We start from the raw sequence: 16,648 nt of genomic DNA, 5'->3' as shown, positions 1-16,648 counted from the left end.
TGTCTTCCCCATGTTTTGGCAACATATCAACTGTTCCGGAATTAAATATCCGGGTGTGTGCACTGCCCTGGAAGTTAACTGGACATCAGCCAATACTCAGGCCAATGCCCAGTGAACTCAGAGGATAAAGATAGGATTGCCTTTTTGTTGTCCTAACTTTGAGGCCCTTTGACATGTTTCAATTCCAAATAGATTTTGAAAAATTTTTAAGAAATCTACAAATTAAAATCTTTTTTTCTGACAGGAATTCTAATTCTAATTCCTCTATAGTTAGAAATAAGTCTACTTGGACTCCTCCAACTCTATTAGATCAAATACTTGTGACATTTAGGAATGTTGTCATACGTGATGTTAAAGCTTTGAATTTTTCATATAGAAAAAATAATCTCAACAGCGTTAGATCATCTTAAAAATAATTCTGAGATTATAATTAGGAAAGCAGACAAAGGGGGAGCTGTAGTCGTTTTAGATTGTAACGACTGCGAGATGGAAATTCAAAGTCAACTAGCCGATCACAATGTGTACAGACAATTGAGTCCGGACCCCACCAAAAGGTTGAAATCGAATATCAACAAAATAACCAATGAGGGGTTAAAAGCTGGTTTTGTTACCAAACAGGAGTTCAATTTCCTGAATAACCCTCATCCAATGGTTTCCATTATGTACAAATTGCCTAAGATCCACAAGGACTCAATCCACCCCCCAGGTCGTCCGATTATATCTTCAAGAAGTTCTTTGTTAAAGCCTCTTTCAGTTTATGTTGATTGGTTTTTGAGACCTGAAGTACAGAAACACAGTACATTTATCAAAGATACATCACATTTTTTGAGGTTTTTACAATCTGTAAAGATTCAAGACCAACAATTTCTTGTGGCAACATTAGACATCACTTCTCTTTATACATCAATTCCGCAAGATGAGGCGCTAGATGTCCTTAAGGATGTATTGGATAGCAGAATGAAACCTCATCAAGTTCCAAGTGAATTTATTTTAAAGCTGTCAAGAATTTGTATGAAAGAAATTTTTTTCCTTTTCAACAAGCAATTCTACCTACAGACCAGTGGTGTTGCTATGGGGGCCATTTTCGCCCCATCAGTTGCGTGCCTTTACATGAATAAATTTGAGAATGACTGGATTTTCTTTTCTCCTTTCAACAGTAAGTTACATTCATGGATTAGGTATATTGATGACACTTTTGTTTTATGGACTGGATCTACAGATTAATTTTTGCTGTTTGTGAACTGGCTAAATTCCTGTAATTCAAATATCCAGTTCACTTATAATGTCTCGTATTATGTCATTTCTTTTTTAGATGTTTTAGTAACACAATCCATCTCAGGTTTTGAAACCACTGTATTTAAGAAAACTACTGATCGCAATACTTTTCTTCACAACATGAGTTGCCACCCAAAACATCTTCAGGACAATCTTCCTTTTTCTCAGTTTTTAAGATTTAGGAGAATTTGTAGTAAAAGACAAGAATTTAAGAAAAATTCTAGAAAATTGATTGCAGATTTGTCTGTTCGGGGTTATGATAAAAAAGTTTTGAACAAATGTTATAAACGTGCAAAATAAAACCATCGAGAACATCTGTGCGAGAAAGACACGGGAGAGAACAGAGATGATCTGGATATTCAAATCTGTGTTTTGAAATTTTCTAATGCAAGTCCTGCTATAACAAGAATTATGAAAAACAATTGGAAGATGGTACAAACGCACCCTGTATTTACAGACAATGTGTTAAGAACTGCATTCAGTAGAGGACGAAATCTGAAGGAAATTATTAGCCCTTCTGACACCACCCCATCTCAGAAAGTCCTGGGCACTGTCATAGAAACATAGAAACATAGAAGATGACGGCAGAAAAGGGCAACGGCCCATCTAGTCTGCCCACACTAATGGCATACCCCCTAACTACCTCCATGAAGAGATCCCACATGCCAATCCCATCTTTTCTTAAAATCTAGCATGCTGCTTGCCTCAATTACCTGTTGTGGAAGATTATTCCAGCGATCAACCACCCTTTCGGTGAAGAAATATTTTCTGGTGTCGCCATGAAATTTCCCACCCCTGATTTTACATAGAACATAGAACATAGAAAGATGACGGCAGAAAAAGGCTACAGCCCATCAAGTCTGCCCACTCTTCTGACCCAACCCATCAAGTCTGAGTGCTAATGACACAGATCCTTAGCTCGACCCCCATAGGGATCCCACATGGATGTCCCATTTATTCTTAAAGTCGAGCACGCTGGTGGCCTTGACCACCTGCACCGGAAGTTTGTTCCAGTGATCTACAACCCTTTCTGTGAAGAAATACTTCCTGGTGTCACCATTGAATTTCCCTCCTCTGAGTTTGAGCGGGTGCCCCCTTGTGACCGAGGGTCCCCTGGGGAAGAATATATCACTTTCCGCCTTGACACGACCTGTGATGTACTTAAATGTCTCAATCATGTCTCCCCTTTCTCTACGCTCCTCAAGAGTGTATAGCTGTAGTTTGCCCAGTCTTTCTTCGTATGAGAGACTCTTGAGTCCGGAGACCATTCTAGTGGCCATTCGCTGGACCGATTCAGCTCGAAGCACATCTTTTTGGTAGTGTGGTCTCCAAAATTGCACACAGTATTCCAGATGAGGTCTCACCATGGTTCTGTAAAGCGGCATTATGACTTCAGGTTTGCGGCTGATGAAGCCTCTATTGATACATCCCAACATTTGCCTTGCCTTGGATGAGGCCTGCTCCACTTGTTTGGCAGCCTTCATGTCTGCACTGACGATTACTCCCAAGTCCCGTTCTTCTGAAGTCCTAGCTAGTGTTTCTCCATTTAAGGTGTAAGTTTTGCATGGATTTCCGCAGCCGAGATGCATGACCTTACATTTCTTAGTGTTGAAGCCCAGCTGCCATGTCGAGGACCAGTTTTCCAACGTGATCAGATCCTGCGTCATACTATCCTTGAGATTGCTTTCACTTACTATATTACACAGTTTGGCGTCGTCGGTGAACAGTGTTACTTTACCCTGAAGCCCTCGGGTCAAGTCCCTTATGAATATGTTGAAAAGGGATAGTCCCAGGACTGAGCCCTGCGGTACTCCGCTAGTCACCTCCGATATCTCAGAGAGGGTGCCGTTGACCACCACCCTCTGAAGTCTTCCACTCAGCCAATCACTGACCCATGCAGTTAGCTTCTCGCCTAAACCCATCGATTTCATCTTGTTTAATAGTCTACGGTGTGGGACACTGTCAAACGCTTTGCTGAAATCCAAGTATACTATGTCCAGAGACTCTCCCAAGTCCAGATTTCCTGTCACCCAATCAAAGAAGCTTATAAGATTGGATTGGCATGACCTGCCTCTGGTGAATCCATGTTGACAGGGATCCCTTCATCCATTATCGTGTCTAATTTACCTTTAAGTAGAGTTTCCATGAGTTTACACACTATTGATGTGAGACTCACTGGTCGGTAATTCGCAGTCTCTGCTCTGCATCCCTTTTTGTGCAGAGGAACGACGTTAGCTGTTTTCCAGTCCAGGGGGACTCTCCCCGTACTTAGGGAGAGATTGAAGAGCATGGCCAACGGTTTCGCTAGAACATCGCATAGCTCTCTGAGCACTTGTGGGTGCAAATTGTCCGGTCCCATGGCTTTGTTCACCTTGAGTCTCGACAGTTCTCTGTACACATCAGCAGTTGTGAACTCAAAATTTTGAAATGGATCTTCCATGCTTTGCTTTGTTTCCAGCCTTGGCCCGTGCCTTGGTGCCTCGCAGGTAAAGACAGAGCAGAAGTAATCATTCAGCAGTTTGGCTTTATCGGAATCTATAAGTGTGGTTCATGCAAGTGTTGCAAGATTATGTTACAATCTAAGATTTTTATTAATCCTCATGATGTCAAAATATATGAGTTGAAACACTTTAGCAACTGTAATACCAACTATGTCATCTATGTGATTATATGCCCTTGCTCCAAAGTATATGTTGGGAAAACCAAGAGATGTTTAAAAATCCGTCTTAGTGAACATAGATCTAACATCAAACGTAAGAAGATGGAGGCACCAATTGTACAACGCTGCTGTGAAATGAATCATGTTATTACTGAATTGAAATGTATGACCATTGACGTTGAGAAGTTGAATTTTAGGGGAGGTAACAGAGACAGACTTCTTTAGATACGTAAAAGGGAAAAAACCCGCAAAAGAGGCGTTTGGACCCCTGGATGACCAGGGAAGAAAAGGGTACATCAAGGAAGACAAACAAATTGCAGATAGACTTAATTCCTTCTTTGTGTCCGTCTTTACAAAGGAGGACACCGCAACAATACCAGAAGCAGTGGAAGTATTTAAAGAAGTAATAGAAGAGAGCCTCACCACAGTAGAAGTGGACTTGGACCAGATATACTACCAGATCGACAAACTTAAAAGTGATAAATCCCCTGGACTGGATGGAATTCACCCGAGAATCTTAAAAGAATTGAAAGTTGAAATCGGAGAGTTATTGCAAAAACTTGCCAACCTGACAATTAGAACTGGACAGATACCGGACGACTGGAAGATAGCTAACGTCACGCCAATTTTCAAAAAAGGATCGAGAGGTGAACCGGGCAACTACAGACCTGTGAGCCTTATGTCTGCCCCTGGAAAGATGGTTGAAGCATTGATCAAAGATAGCATAGTCCAGCACTTGGATACTCACAACCTGATGAAAGCCAGTCAACATGGCTTCAGGAAAGGGAAATCATGTTTAACGAATTTACTTCAGTTTTTTGAGACCATCAACGAACAAATTGATAGTGGAGATGGATAGGCAAATGGCTGGAGAACAGAAAGCAGAGAGTGGGCATAAATGGGAAGTTCACCGACTGGGAGAAAGTGACTAGTGGTGCACCCCAGGGCTTGGTACTTGGGCCGATCCTATTTAATATTTATATCAGTGACCTGGAAGAAGGAACATCCAGTGAGATCATTAAGTTTTCAGACGACACAAAGCTATGCCGGGCAATCAGATCGCAGGAGGATAGCGAGGAACTCCAGAGCAATTTGTGTCAGTTAGAGAAATGGGCAGAGAAATGGCAGATGAAGTTCAATGTGGAGAAATGCAAAGTAATGCATTTAGGCAGTAAGAATAAGGAATACGAGTATAGAATGTCAGGTGCAACTCTGAGTAAGAGCGAACAAGAAAAGGACCTGGGTGTACTGATAGATAGGACCCTGAAACCGTCAGCACAATGTGCGGCAGTAGCAAAGAAAGCAAATAGAATGTTGGGCATGATAAAGAAGGGAATCACGAGTAGATCGGATAGGGTCATAATGCCGCTTTATAGAGCAATGGTCAGACCCCACTTGGAATACTGCGTCCAACATTGGTCTCCCAACCTAAAGAAGGATATAAAACTGCTGGAGAGGGTGCAGAGATGAGCAACGAGCTAGTAAAGGGTATGGAGAAACTGGAATACGAGGATCGACTGAAGAGACTGGGATTGTTCTCCCTTGAGAAAAGGAGATTCGAGGGGATATGATTGAGACCTTCAAAATACTGAAAGGAATCAACAAAATAGAGCAGAAAAAATTATTTACATTGTCCAATTTGACACGGACAAGAGGACACGGAATGAAGCTAAGGGGGGGACAGGTTCTGGACAAATATCAGGAAATTCTGCTTCACGCAGAGAGTGGTTGACACCTGGAATGCCCTCCCAGAGGAGGTTATTGCGGAATCGATCATCCTAGGATTCAAAAGCAAACTAGATGTACCTCTCCTTACAAGAGGCATAGAGGAATATGGGTGACTAAAATTACGCCAGGTATACACGAGGCAGGGCCTCCGCGTGTGCGGATCACCGGTCTTGATGGACCAAAGGTCTGATCCGGAGATGGCGCTTCTTATGTTCTTATGTTAACGGTGGATTCATAAATTGAATTCTTTAGAACCAGTCGGATTGAACAACAACATTGAATGGAAATTTTTTAAAACTCCCATTGTCAGTTTTTGCTTTTTTGGCTTTATCATTCATTATTGGTTTGGAGCTCAGTTTATGACTTTCAAAATACATATGAACAAGTTTATTTTCATTTTATTTTTTGTTTTATTCTTTTTTAAACAACAATAATGCAGCACTTCATCTTTAGAGCTGCCGTTCAATTAAAACGTAATGACGTCATTACGTCATGTTCATCCGTGATTGGCTGAGTTTGAGAGTGTTTTTTATAAAATCATAATTTTGTTGCCAGCATTCCGACATGATAATTCTGTGCGGGTGCTGGTGATTTTCGCTCTTCCTATAGTTAGTAAGTAATTACTCTCTGCTGTAAAAGTTTGGCAGTGTGGGTGTAGTTGCTAAATCTTAATATGAAATCTTTTTTCCAACTGGGCACCACAGAGTTATTTGAAGCCAATGTGTAGAGGGGTTAGTATTTATTGTTACTGTGAATGAATATATTTTACACTTAATGTAATTTTGAAAATGAATAAAGAATTAAAAAAAAAAAAAATGTTTGTTAAGCAAGTTGACGCCATCTCTGTTAGTTCCCGAGAGTAACACAGGCTGCATTCTAACAGCCTGGGAACAAGTTAACATTAATAATCAAATACGTTATTCTTACTTTAGTGTATCAGTTAAAGTTTTTGCGTTGGGATAATTTATTATGAAGTTGAAATGCTGCGAATCAGTTTAATGCCACGAATCAATTCAACATCGGGCAGGCAAAAAATTTTTTTAGCTGACGTGCGTTTTAATGAATTTAAAGATCATTTTAATAGAAACATAGAAACATAGAAAAAGACGGCAGATAAGGGCCGCGGCCCATCTAGTCTGCCCACCCCAATGACCCTCCCCTATTTATCTCTGTGCAGAGATCCCACGTGACGATCCCATTTCTTCTTAAAATCAGGCACGCTGCTCGCCTCAATCACCTGAAGTGGAAGTCTATTCCAGCGATCAACCACTCTTTCAGTGAAAAAGTATTTCCTGGTGTCGCCGTTGTTAGTTGTTAGTTTGTTCTTGTTTATGTAGTTCCTGATGGACGAACTCTCCCATTTGATTAAAGTCTGTGCCTCTAAAGTTGAGAATCCTTGTTGCTGTGCTGTTGCTGTGCTGTGCTTGTTGCTGTGCTGTAATATCGATGTGATCTTTTCTAGAACCCATTTCTTAAAAGCATTTTATCATTTGTTCCAATAGTTTTTTGACACAATAATTTATAACTCATTTAAAACTTTGATGTATCGATTAAAGATTTTTAGTTCAAAGTAATTTATCATGTGACTGTTTAATGTAAAATTTGATGAACGCATCAAATTTTGAGTAGACGAATAGTCCCAGCACACGTTTACTTTAATGAATTCAAAGTTAATTCTTTATACTAACATGTTCCCCTTTTAATAATGAATGTGCCTTTCATGTGATTTTTGGCTCTATTATATGATGAATGTATCAAATTTTTGGGCAGATAATAAGTTCCAGCATGCATTTGCTCTAATGAATTTAAAGTCAACCATTCATACCAACATGTCCCTCTTTATAATTAATGATTTATTACACATTATCAATCAATTTCTAAGTTTTTCATTAAATGAACATGTTGCCCTGCGTAGCCTATATCTATATTGCATTAATATTGATTCTTAGTTTTCTAAAGTTTTCTAAAGTTTTTTGGCAAATTACAATTAATTTTAATTTCACATTTATTTTTGGTTGATTATTATTAATTCTAATTAACTTTAGGTTTATAATTATTATTCATCAGGTATCAGTGATTTATTTAGTAGCATCTTTATCTAATTGTTTTCAATTAGTTTCCAAATAGCATTTTGGCTTATTATAATTAACTTCCATTAATTTTATATTTACAATTTATTCTGAGATTTCAAATAATTTTTTGACTAATTGTCATTTATTATCAATTATACATCAATGATCAATTTAGTAAATAGTATTTTCAATTTCTTATGAACTAGTTAATTTTGTGTTAGAACTTAGTTTTCTTTTTATAATAAATGTGTGATTGACACACAGTTTCTAATATGTAAAATTAAATGATAATATGGTTATTTATCCAGTTTTCGCTAAGATTTACTCTTTTGAAATTTTAAATATTGATCAAGTTTTGTCTTTTTCAGTTGTGGTGCATATATAGAAGGAGGCATAGCCCCTGATGAAACCGAGTGTGAAACGGTTGGGCAGCCTTCGGGCACAAGAGATAAGTGCCTTCCTTTCTTTAGCACCTTAAGCACTAATAAGCGCTTTATATTTAATGTATGCTATTAAACCAAGTTTACAGAATTAATTTAGAGCGCATGTCACTTTACCAAGACCGATGATGAACTCCACTACCTCAGTAAAGACACAAAAGATTATTTAAGTAGTGTTTCGGGTATTTGAGGTCTGGTGATTCAATCAAACTTGATGCTGATTTGTTCTCTTGTTTGTGCAACTGTGTTTGAACAAATTTTTTTGTTTTCTTCAATTTAAGGAAATTCTATATAATGTGCTTGACATATAACAGTGTAGATGGCATTCTGCTACAGTCCATTGGCCCTCTGCTTCAAAGACTGTAGACATTTTTCATAAAGAGGATGAATTGTATCTAGTTCAATTTTTTTTTTTTTTAAGTGGTGTGTGAAAATTAGGGTTACCAGTTTTTCCCGATGGAAAATCCGGACCCATGGCCATGGCCCCGGGCCTGCCCAGTTCTGCCCCTATCCGCATGTGTCACGCCCCATTCCGCTTCACAGCCCTGCCCCCAGACAGCATCCACGCATACGTGGATGCGCCACAATTACATCAAGTGCCCATGCCTTTGCGCATGACGTCAACATGTTGCGTTCGCACATGCGTGGATTCCCCTTCCCGAAGTGATTTTGACGGGAAGCTTTTCCAAAACCTGGACAAAGTGCTGGGTTTTGAAAAGCCGTCCGAACCCTCGAAATGGAGCACATGTCCGGGGAAATCTGGACTTTTAGTAACCCTAGTGAAAAAAGGCACACCATGACATCCCAAGAGGCCTGTGGCAATAAATTACTAGCAAAATGCAACATATGTGCTTGTACGTTACCTGTGATAGCAAATAAAGCAGAAGCATGTAGAATTTAGAGGGGAATTCATCAAAGGGCACTAACTGATTTAACGTATGCTGTCGGCCCCTTTCATCTAGCTGCTCCAGAGGTTTTTTGTGCAGGCCAACGCGGTAAATGCTCCGATGCTCTATGAGCATCGGAGCACTTACCTCACCAGCCCACTCTAAAAATCTCTAGTGCAGCTTGATAAAAGGGGATGGGAGTGGGGGCGTGGTTAGATGACACCAACAATTAGTGTGCACCAAACGCTAAGATGCTCATAGGAATATGATGGGCGTCCTAGCGTTTAGTGCATGCTAAATCAGTTCGTGCCTCTTGATGAATTCACTCCTTGATGTTCCAGGCCTAGAGGTCATGCCACGGCTGCAGGTAGTTGGCCATACTTTTGGACACATTTCAGTCTATTCTCTTAGTTATCCTCTCATTATCAATCAGCAATATATGTTCCCTAAGAAGACTTGGGGGTTCTTTTACTAAGGCGTGCAAAATGCTAATGCGTGTCAACGCATTCATTATGGATGCATTGCCATGGGTTAGCACTTAGCGCGTGCTAAGATGCACTAGCATGCCCTAGTAGAAGGACCCCTTGGTATTGAATAGGAGACATGGAACATAACTTACAAAAACATTGAAATGATTTAAAATATATTGTGCCCATCTTTGGCACATTAATTTGGCACTGATCCGCCTTGACAGCTTTGCCATGGAGAAGTTTTAAAAAGTTTTGTGTGCAAGAAATAATGGTTCCAAACAGTAGTGCCCTCTTCTCCACCCTCCCTGCCGCACATGCGCCCCCCTCCCTTCCCTGTACTTCTTTAATTTTCCTGGCATGAGCTGCATCATGAACTTGCTGCCCGTGTCATGTCGGCTCTGCCTCTGACATCACTTTCTAGTTGCGGGACCTGGAAGTAACATCAGAGAGAGCCGACACTGACGCAGGCAGCAAGTCCGTGATACTGTTCACGCCGGGAAAATTAAATTGATATGAGGGAAAGGAAGGGAATGGGTACATACACACAGCAGGGGGGCGGAGAAGAAGGCAGGTGTCAGCGCCCCCACCAAAACAGTGCCTGGGGCAGAATGCCCCCCCTCCCCCGCCCTCCCTTATGCCACTGGTTCCAAAATGCCATTGGTTTCAAAATGTTATGTAATATCAATCACACATAATCACCAGCTTTTACAAAGCCATGGTAGAGGTTTTTACTGTGGGCCAGCGAAGTAAATGCTTCAGCATTCATAGAATATATAGGAACAATGGAGCATTTAGCTCGCCAGCCTGTGGTCGATACCTCTACCGCGGCTTTGCATAAGAAGTCCAAAATGATTTAATGTAAAAGTATGACTCTCAATTCAGTTCTAGCAGTATCACATAAGAAATCTACACTCTGGCTTAGAATAAACACAGTTCTTGTTTTGTGGTCCTCCAAACACCTGAGAAAGTCATCTTGAATTTTTATAGTGGGATGATATTAAGTGTTGTCTGATGGGCACAATGCTGAAATTTCTGTGAAAACTCTGAATTGTTTTCTTATCAGTGGCGAAGAGCGTGCTTGAAACTGTTATCATGAATGGTGTAAAGGAAAAAGCAATTGTAGCTTTTGTGGATTTTTGAGCTTCTCCAACAAGCTTAGGAACACAAAAAGCCATTCATATTACAAATTACCATTTGCTTTGAACTGTAAATTATCTTTATTATTAGCTTGGCCATGGTGCTGCAATTATTAGGTGCCCTATGTCTAAAGGTTCCTGCAATTAGAAGTCTGGGCTAGCATTACTATGACATACACTGATAATATATGTCCAGTAAAGACAAAGGGATGGTCTATATCCGTGTGTTTAACATGTTTTACAGGGAGTCGAGAAGCTGTGCTGCTCTTAAACATTTCAATTAGCTCTGACAGAGCCACTGTGAGCACACAGATTATCTCAATATTGCTGTTAAGTTTTTATTAGGCTTTCCCCACAAATTACACAATTGTGCAGCAATCTATAAATCTGGAATGGCACGCGCCGAATAAGTCTACAAGATACTAGTAACCATAAAAAAAAATATAAAAAAAATAAACCTCATACTTTTGGGACAAATATATTTGAATTCTTTTAAAATCTGTATCCTCTGTTGTTTCTTACTGCATTATAGTAAGAGCTGACCAGTGATAAGCAAGGCTAGAGAATGAAATTTCCCAATCTAGTTATCGTTATAGCTCTTTTGCATTACTTGGCTATACAGTATAAGGTAGAATGAATCCACCTGGTTCCAAATGCATTTGGAGAGTTCAGAAGAGAAATTAAAACACTCTTATTTGTAGAAGCATATGAAAGGGTTTAGTGATACAAATTTCTTTTATTGTGAGAATGTGAAGGCTGAAGAAATAGTCTTGAAGATGTAAGCAGAAAGAGAACCAAGTGATATGTTTTTTATTTGGAGGGTTATATAGCGGTTTTGTTGTAACAAGTGGGAGTAGCAAGATGTTTCCAGGAGGGATATTTAGGGCTCCTTTTAGAAAGGTGTGCTAGCGTTTTTAGCGCACGCACAGGATTAGCGCATGCTACCCGAAAAACTACCGCCTGCTCAAGAGGAGGCAGTAGCGGCTAGCACATGCTATTCCGCGCATTAAGGCCCTAACACAATCAAAGACTGCAAGCGTTACGGTACAGAAACCTATACCTTCTTCAGGAATCTAGAGAGATCAGGGTCTGATAATTCTCCTTCGTCACCTCCTTCTGCCCTTCATCTAAATCAGGGGTGTCCAACCTGCGGCCCGAGGGCCGCATGCGGCCCCATGAAGTATTTTGTGCGGCCCTGGTCGAGGGCGATTCGATGTTCTCCTCCGCTGCCCCCGGGTGTTTGCCTTCTTGCCGGCTCCCTCCTGTGTCTTGCTGCAGCGTTTGAAAGTTTGTGCGGCCCCAGAAACATTTTTTTCGGCCAATGCGGCCCAGTGAAGCCAAAAGGTTGGACACCCCTGTTCTAAATACTCCCATTCTTCCTGAGAGAAAGACACCGCATCTAGCATTCCTTTAGTGAGAGAGTGAAGATAGCAGTGTAACCTCCAACTTTTTTAATTCCCATATTCCAAACTTTAGCCTCATGCTCCCGCTGTCCTTGTTTCCTCTTCCATATTAAGCTCAGGAGTCATTCATGAGGTACTATGCTTTCTGAAAATCAAGATTATACATATATCAACTTTTATCAACCTGTTTATTCACCCCTTCAAAGATATGCAGTAGACTGGTGAGGCAAGATTTCCCTTGACTAAATCCATATTGGCTTTGTCTCATTAATTCATGCCTTTGTATGTCCTTAATAATTTTGTTCTTTCTAATAATCTCTACCATTTTGCCCAACAATAGTGTCAGGCTCACTGGCCTTTACTTTCCCAAGTCACTTCTGGAACTCATTTTAAAAACTGGTGTTACATTATCTACCTGCCAATCTTCTGATACCATGCTTGAATCTTTCTGGCAGTGATTAAAACATAACATTTTATTTGTATACCGTAATGCAAAATCTACGGATTCCTCTATTGTATGCACTCTACCGTAGTCTCATAATGCTTTTAAAATAAAGCATATTATTAATTCTCATTGAAAGGTGTTGCAATACCATTCAGTGTTTGAACAATTCTCACGTTAGGTTTATTCACGAGGTCCAAATCTGAGACAACATTTTATGAAAGCTCAATTTTGCTCTAAGAATGAAAACCCAATGCATATTAAATCAGGACATGCCCCTTGTGGCAGCTGTAAAATATGTCAATACAGTCAGCCATTATAACAAATGAATGTACCAAAGTGGGCTAGAAGAAAAAGTTGTAATGTGGACACCAATTGTAAAACCAGCAGAGTAGTATAAATTATACAATGCCCCTGTTATAAACATACATTGGTCACACTATAAGAAGTATTCGAGTGTGCCCCTCTGGTCCAACATTGGCTTGATAATCATCATTGGGTTTCATCTTTAAGATTTTCTATTCTTGAAGTTTCCATCCTCCTTCATGGAGGCAATTTATCAGAACGCTTACATGCAAGAGAGCAAAGCTGGATATTTAAATTTGGCATATTACATCCTGGAGGATTAAGCAGTGAAATTGAGTGGCATGCTTTTCTGTAGATGTTTTTCTGCATTGCGCTCAGCTTATTGCCTTTTTTGAGTGTTTTTTTTTTATAATGCTGCCCTCTAATTGGACTGTATTTTGACAGCTGTGATGTCATCACATTTTTATAACATGACATCAGCCAGCTGATATTTGAATTAGAATCACGGTGTCTTTTTACCATTTGAAATTGGCGGAGAAAACCTGTGCTTTGGAATTGTTTCTAACCTTTGGGGGGTACCCTCTGTTTAGCCATTTAAATGCTTTTAAAGTGTTTGTGCTTGTATATATTGGAGTTTTTTCAACTGATTAAAGAGTTTAAATAAAGTTTTAAAAAATTGTTGTTTATGTTTTTAGAGACTGAGCCACCTTTAAAGTTCACTTAAAGTTTCCAACTTGGTTCCCTGATGTAGGATCGAAACGGGCCACGTAGGAACCTCTGACAAAGATAAGTCTTTGGTTTTGTGCATCTGAATAGTAAGAAATAAGTTGACTTCCGTAGCAACGAACAAAATGTTTGTCAACATCATTTAACTATATGCAATGATTGAGTGGTGAGGCGATATTCTTGGGTTTCGTCCCTAGGTTTTGCCTTTAAGGGCTCCTTTCACAAAGGTGCGCTAAGCATTTTAGCGTACTAAATATTAGCACGCGCTAACCACGTGCTAAACGCTAACATGTATATGTTAGTCTATGGACATGTTAGCGGTTAGCACGTGCGTATATTTAGCGCACACTAAAACGCATAGCGGGGGTAAGTCTCCGAGCATATACATTTTTCGAGTTTTGTTTAACAGATATCATCACTATTAGGAGAATGTTTGAACACCTCATAGAGGAGTGATTTTTTCTATTATTGAATGTTAAATTACTTCATATATTTTCAGAATATTGTAAATATGTTTAATATGTTATATTATTTTGACATGCATTTTTTTATTTTTTTGGCACATAATGGTACCATCAGTAACAGAGGTACTCAGGAAGGTAGCTGGCAGACAGTGAAGGGGTTCTTCCCTGCTATGTTCAAAAGTGCCTCTTCTGTCCCTTTTTTAAATGGAGGTGTTTATAGAGGAAGAGCAGTGTTCCCTGTAAGCTGCGGGAAAGCATGCAGATCATGGCTCATGGAATTCTTTCCAACCTCCCTGAAAATGGTTATGTATGTAAATTTTTGTTCATATTAATTCAGTCCTTTGGCCAAGAAGAAAAATCTTTTTTTTTTTTTGTCTTTAAATCTTTATTGTTTCAATTTTTTATGACAATAATAATCATATGAATCAACAGTATCCAACAATATCAGTAAAAAATGAAATATAATAACAAGGTAAATTAAATAAGTTTTAACTGTTTGTTAGTCCACAATAGTATAAAGGAGGAGGAATTCCATAAAGATCGAAGACTATTTTATTCCCTCATTTATCAAGGAAAAAAATGGTAGCCTGAACTGGACCTAAACTAAACTTCTTGAGCGTTCATTCCTGGGTATTGACAGGGGTACTTGCAGACCTCACCTCATTTTCCAAAATAAATCTCGTCAACTGTGTAGAATCAAAAAAGATATCTAGCTCCCTTGAAATTAACCAGACATTTACAAGGAAACCTCAATACAAAAGTAGCTCCCAATTTCAAAACCTGGGGCCTCAAAAGCAAAAATTGTTTCCTTCTTTTTTGGGTTAATTTAGATACATCCAGATACATTCTTATTTTTTGATTCAAAAACAAAACATCTTTATATCTGAAAAACAGTTTCAATAACCAATCTCTATCTGAATCTAATGCTAATTGCACAAATAATGTAGCTAAGGTAATCTGTTCGGAATCTGATTTTTCTATTAAATTCGTCAAGTCCAATAAATCTAATTCCGGTTCCTGATCTTCCAGAGTTTTCTTCTTTCCCAAGGAAATATAATAAATTTTAGAAATAGGTGGAAAGGAATTCTGTGGGATTTTCAGAATCTCTGAAAGATATCGTTTAAACATATCCATTGGTGAAGTGGTTGTTAATTTAGGAAAATTAATCAGCCTTAAATTTTGTCTCCGTGTAATATTTTCCAAGACTTCCATCTTGAAATTAATATTACCATTTTCCTTCATCAGGAGATGATTTTGTGCTTCAAGATTTTCTAATTTTTTCTCTTGTTCGATTGATTTTTTTCTCCAGTGTATCCACCTTTTGTTGCAAAGTCAATGTCTCGGCCAATATAGCAGAACATTGGGTGGAAAAAGTTTGAAATTGAGTCCCCAGTAAAAATTGTAATGTGGCAATTGCTTCCCATATTGAGTTCAAGTCAATCACTGTAGGCTTTTCCATGGATGCCACAGTATAAGTAAATTTCAACTCATTTAAGTTCACAGTACCTGATTGAATATTAGTTGGTGATGATACTTGCTGTTCCCCTGCCAAAATCAGGTTACCTTGCGGCGACGATTGAAAAAGGGGAGCCGTTGACAGACTCCTAATTGCAAGTTCTTCCTCTCGATCTTCCTCACAGGTATCAGTGGCCGCCGCCTTGCTTCCCTCACTCCCCCCGTCCTGCTGCAATCGTAGGGGGAGTGGCTGCACTCGACAAATGTGTCCATCGGGCCAGATGTTTGCTGTGGCCCGGGTTCAGAAGTATAAACCCGGGTCTTTGACTTACGCTTTACTATGGGTAAAAAAAGAAAAAGGCACGAGCGCGTTCCGCTGAACACGTTCAGGCGGCCATATTGATTAAGCTCCTCCTCCGCCTCCCAAAAACCTCAAGAAGAAAAATCTTTGCTCATATCAACTTATTCCTTAGAGGAAACAATGGGTGCGTTACCTGTAGAGGATTTACATTACATTACATTACATTAGTGATTTTTATTCCGCTTGTACCTTGCGGTTCAAAGCGGATTACATAAGAAGAGAACTGGACATTTCCAGGATGGTACATGACAATAGAGAATACAGTTTGAGGATAGAGACTTAATAACAGAATGATAGTAAAGACTTAATAACATCGGAAGATGTTTTGGACGGCAGTGTTTTGGTTTCTTGGGGGATGGGGTGAGGGAGGTTAGGTAGATTGTATATATTTTTTGAACAGCAGTGTTTTGATTTCTTTACGGAATGTCTTGAGGTCTGATGTTGTGGTTAACAATCTGGTGATGGAAGGTTCGAGTTTTGCAGCATGTGTTGCCAGGAGGCTATCATAAAGCTTTTTGCGGTGAGTACCCTTGAGTGGTGGGTATGTGAATGATGTCAGTGTTCTTCTTGTTCTGGTTGGAAGGTTACGGTTTAGGCGGTCATTTAGGTAGGTGGGTGCAGTACCGTTAATTACTTTGAAGAGTAGACAGTATAGTTTGAATTGAATTCTGGCTCGAATCGGTAGCCAGTGTGAGTCTAGGTAGGCATTGGTGATGTGGTCAAATTTTCCGAGTGAGTAAATTAGTCTAAGGGCTGTGTTCTGAACGGTTTGAAGTTTTTTGATCATGTTTGTGGGGCATGGTAGATAAAGGATATTGCAGTAG

The sequence above is a fragment of the Geotrypetes seraphini genome, chromosome 4 (genome assembly GCF_902459505.1).
Source record: "Geotrypetes seraphini chromosome 4, aGeoSer1.1, whole genome shotgun sequence".
In the NCBI taxonomy this organism is placed as follows: Eukaryota; Metazoa; Chordata; class Amphibia; order Gymnophiona; family Dermophiidae; genus Geotrypetes; species Geotrypetes seraphini.
The sequence above is the reverse complement of the archived record's forward strand: the minus strand, read 5'-3'. Positions refer to the sequence as shown.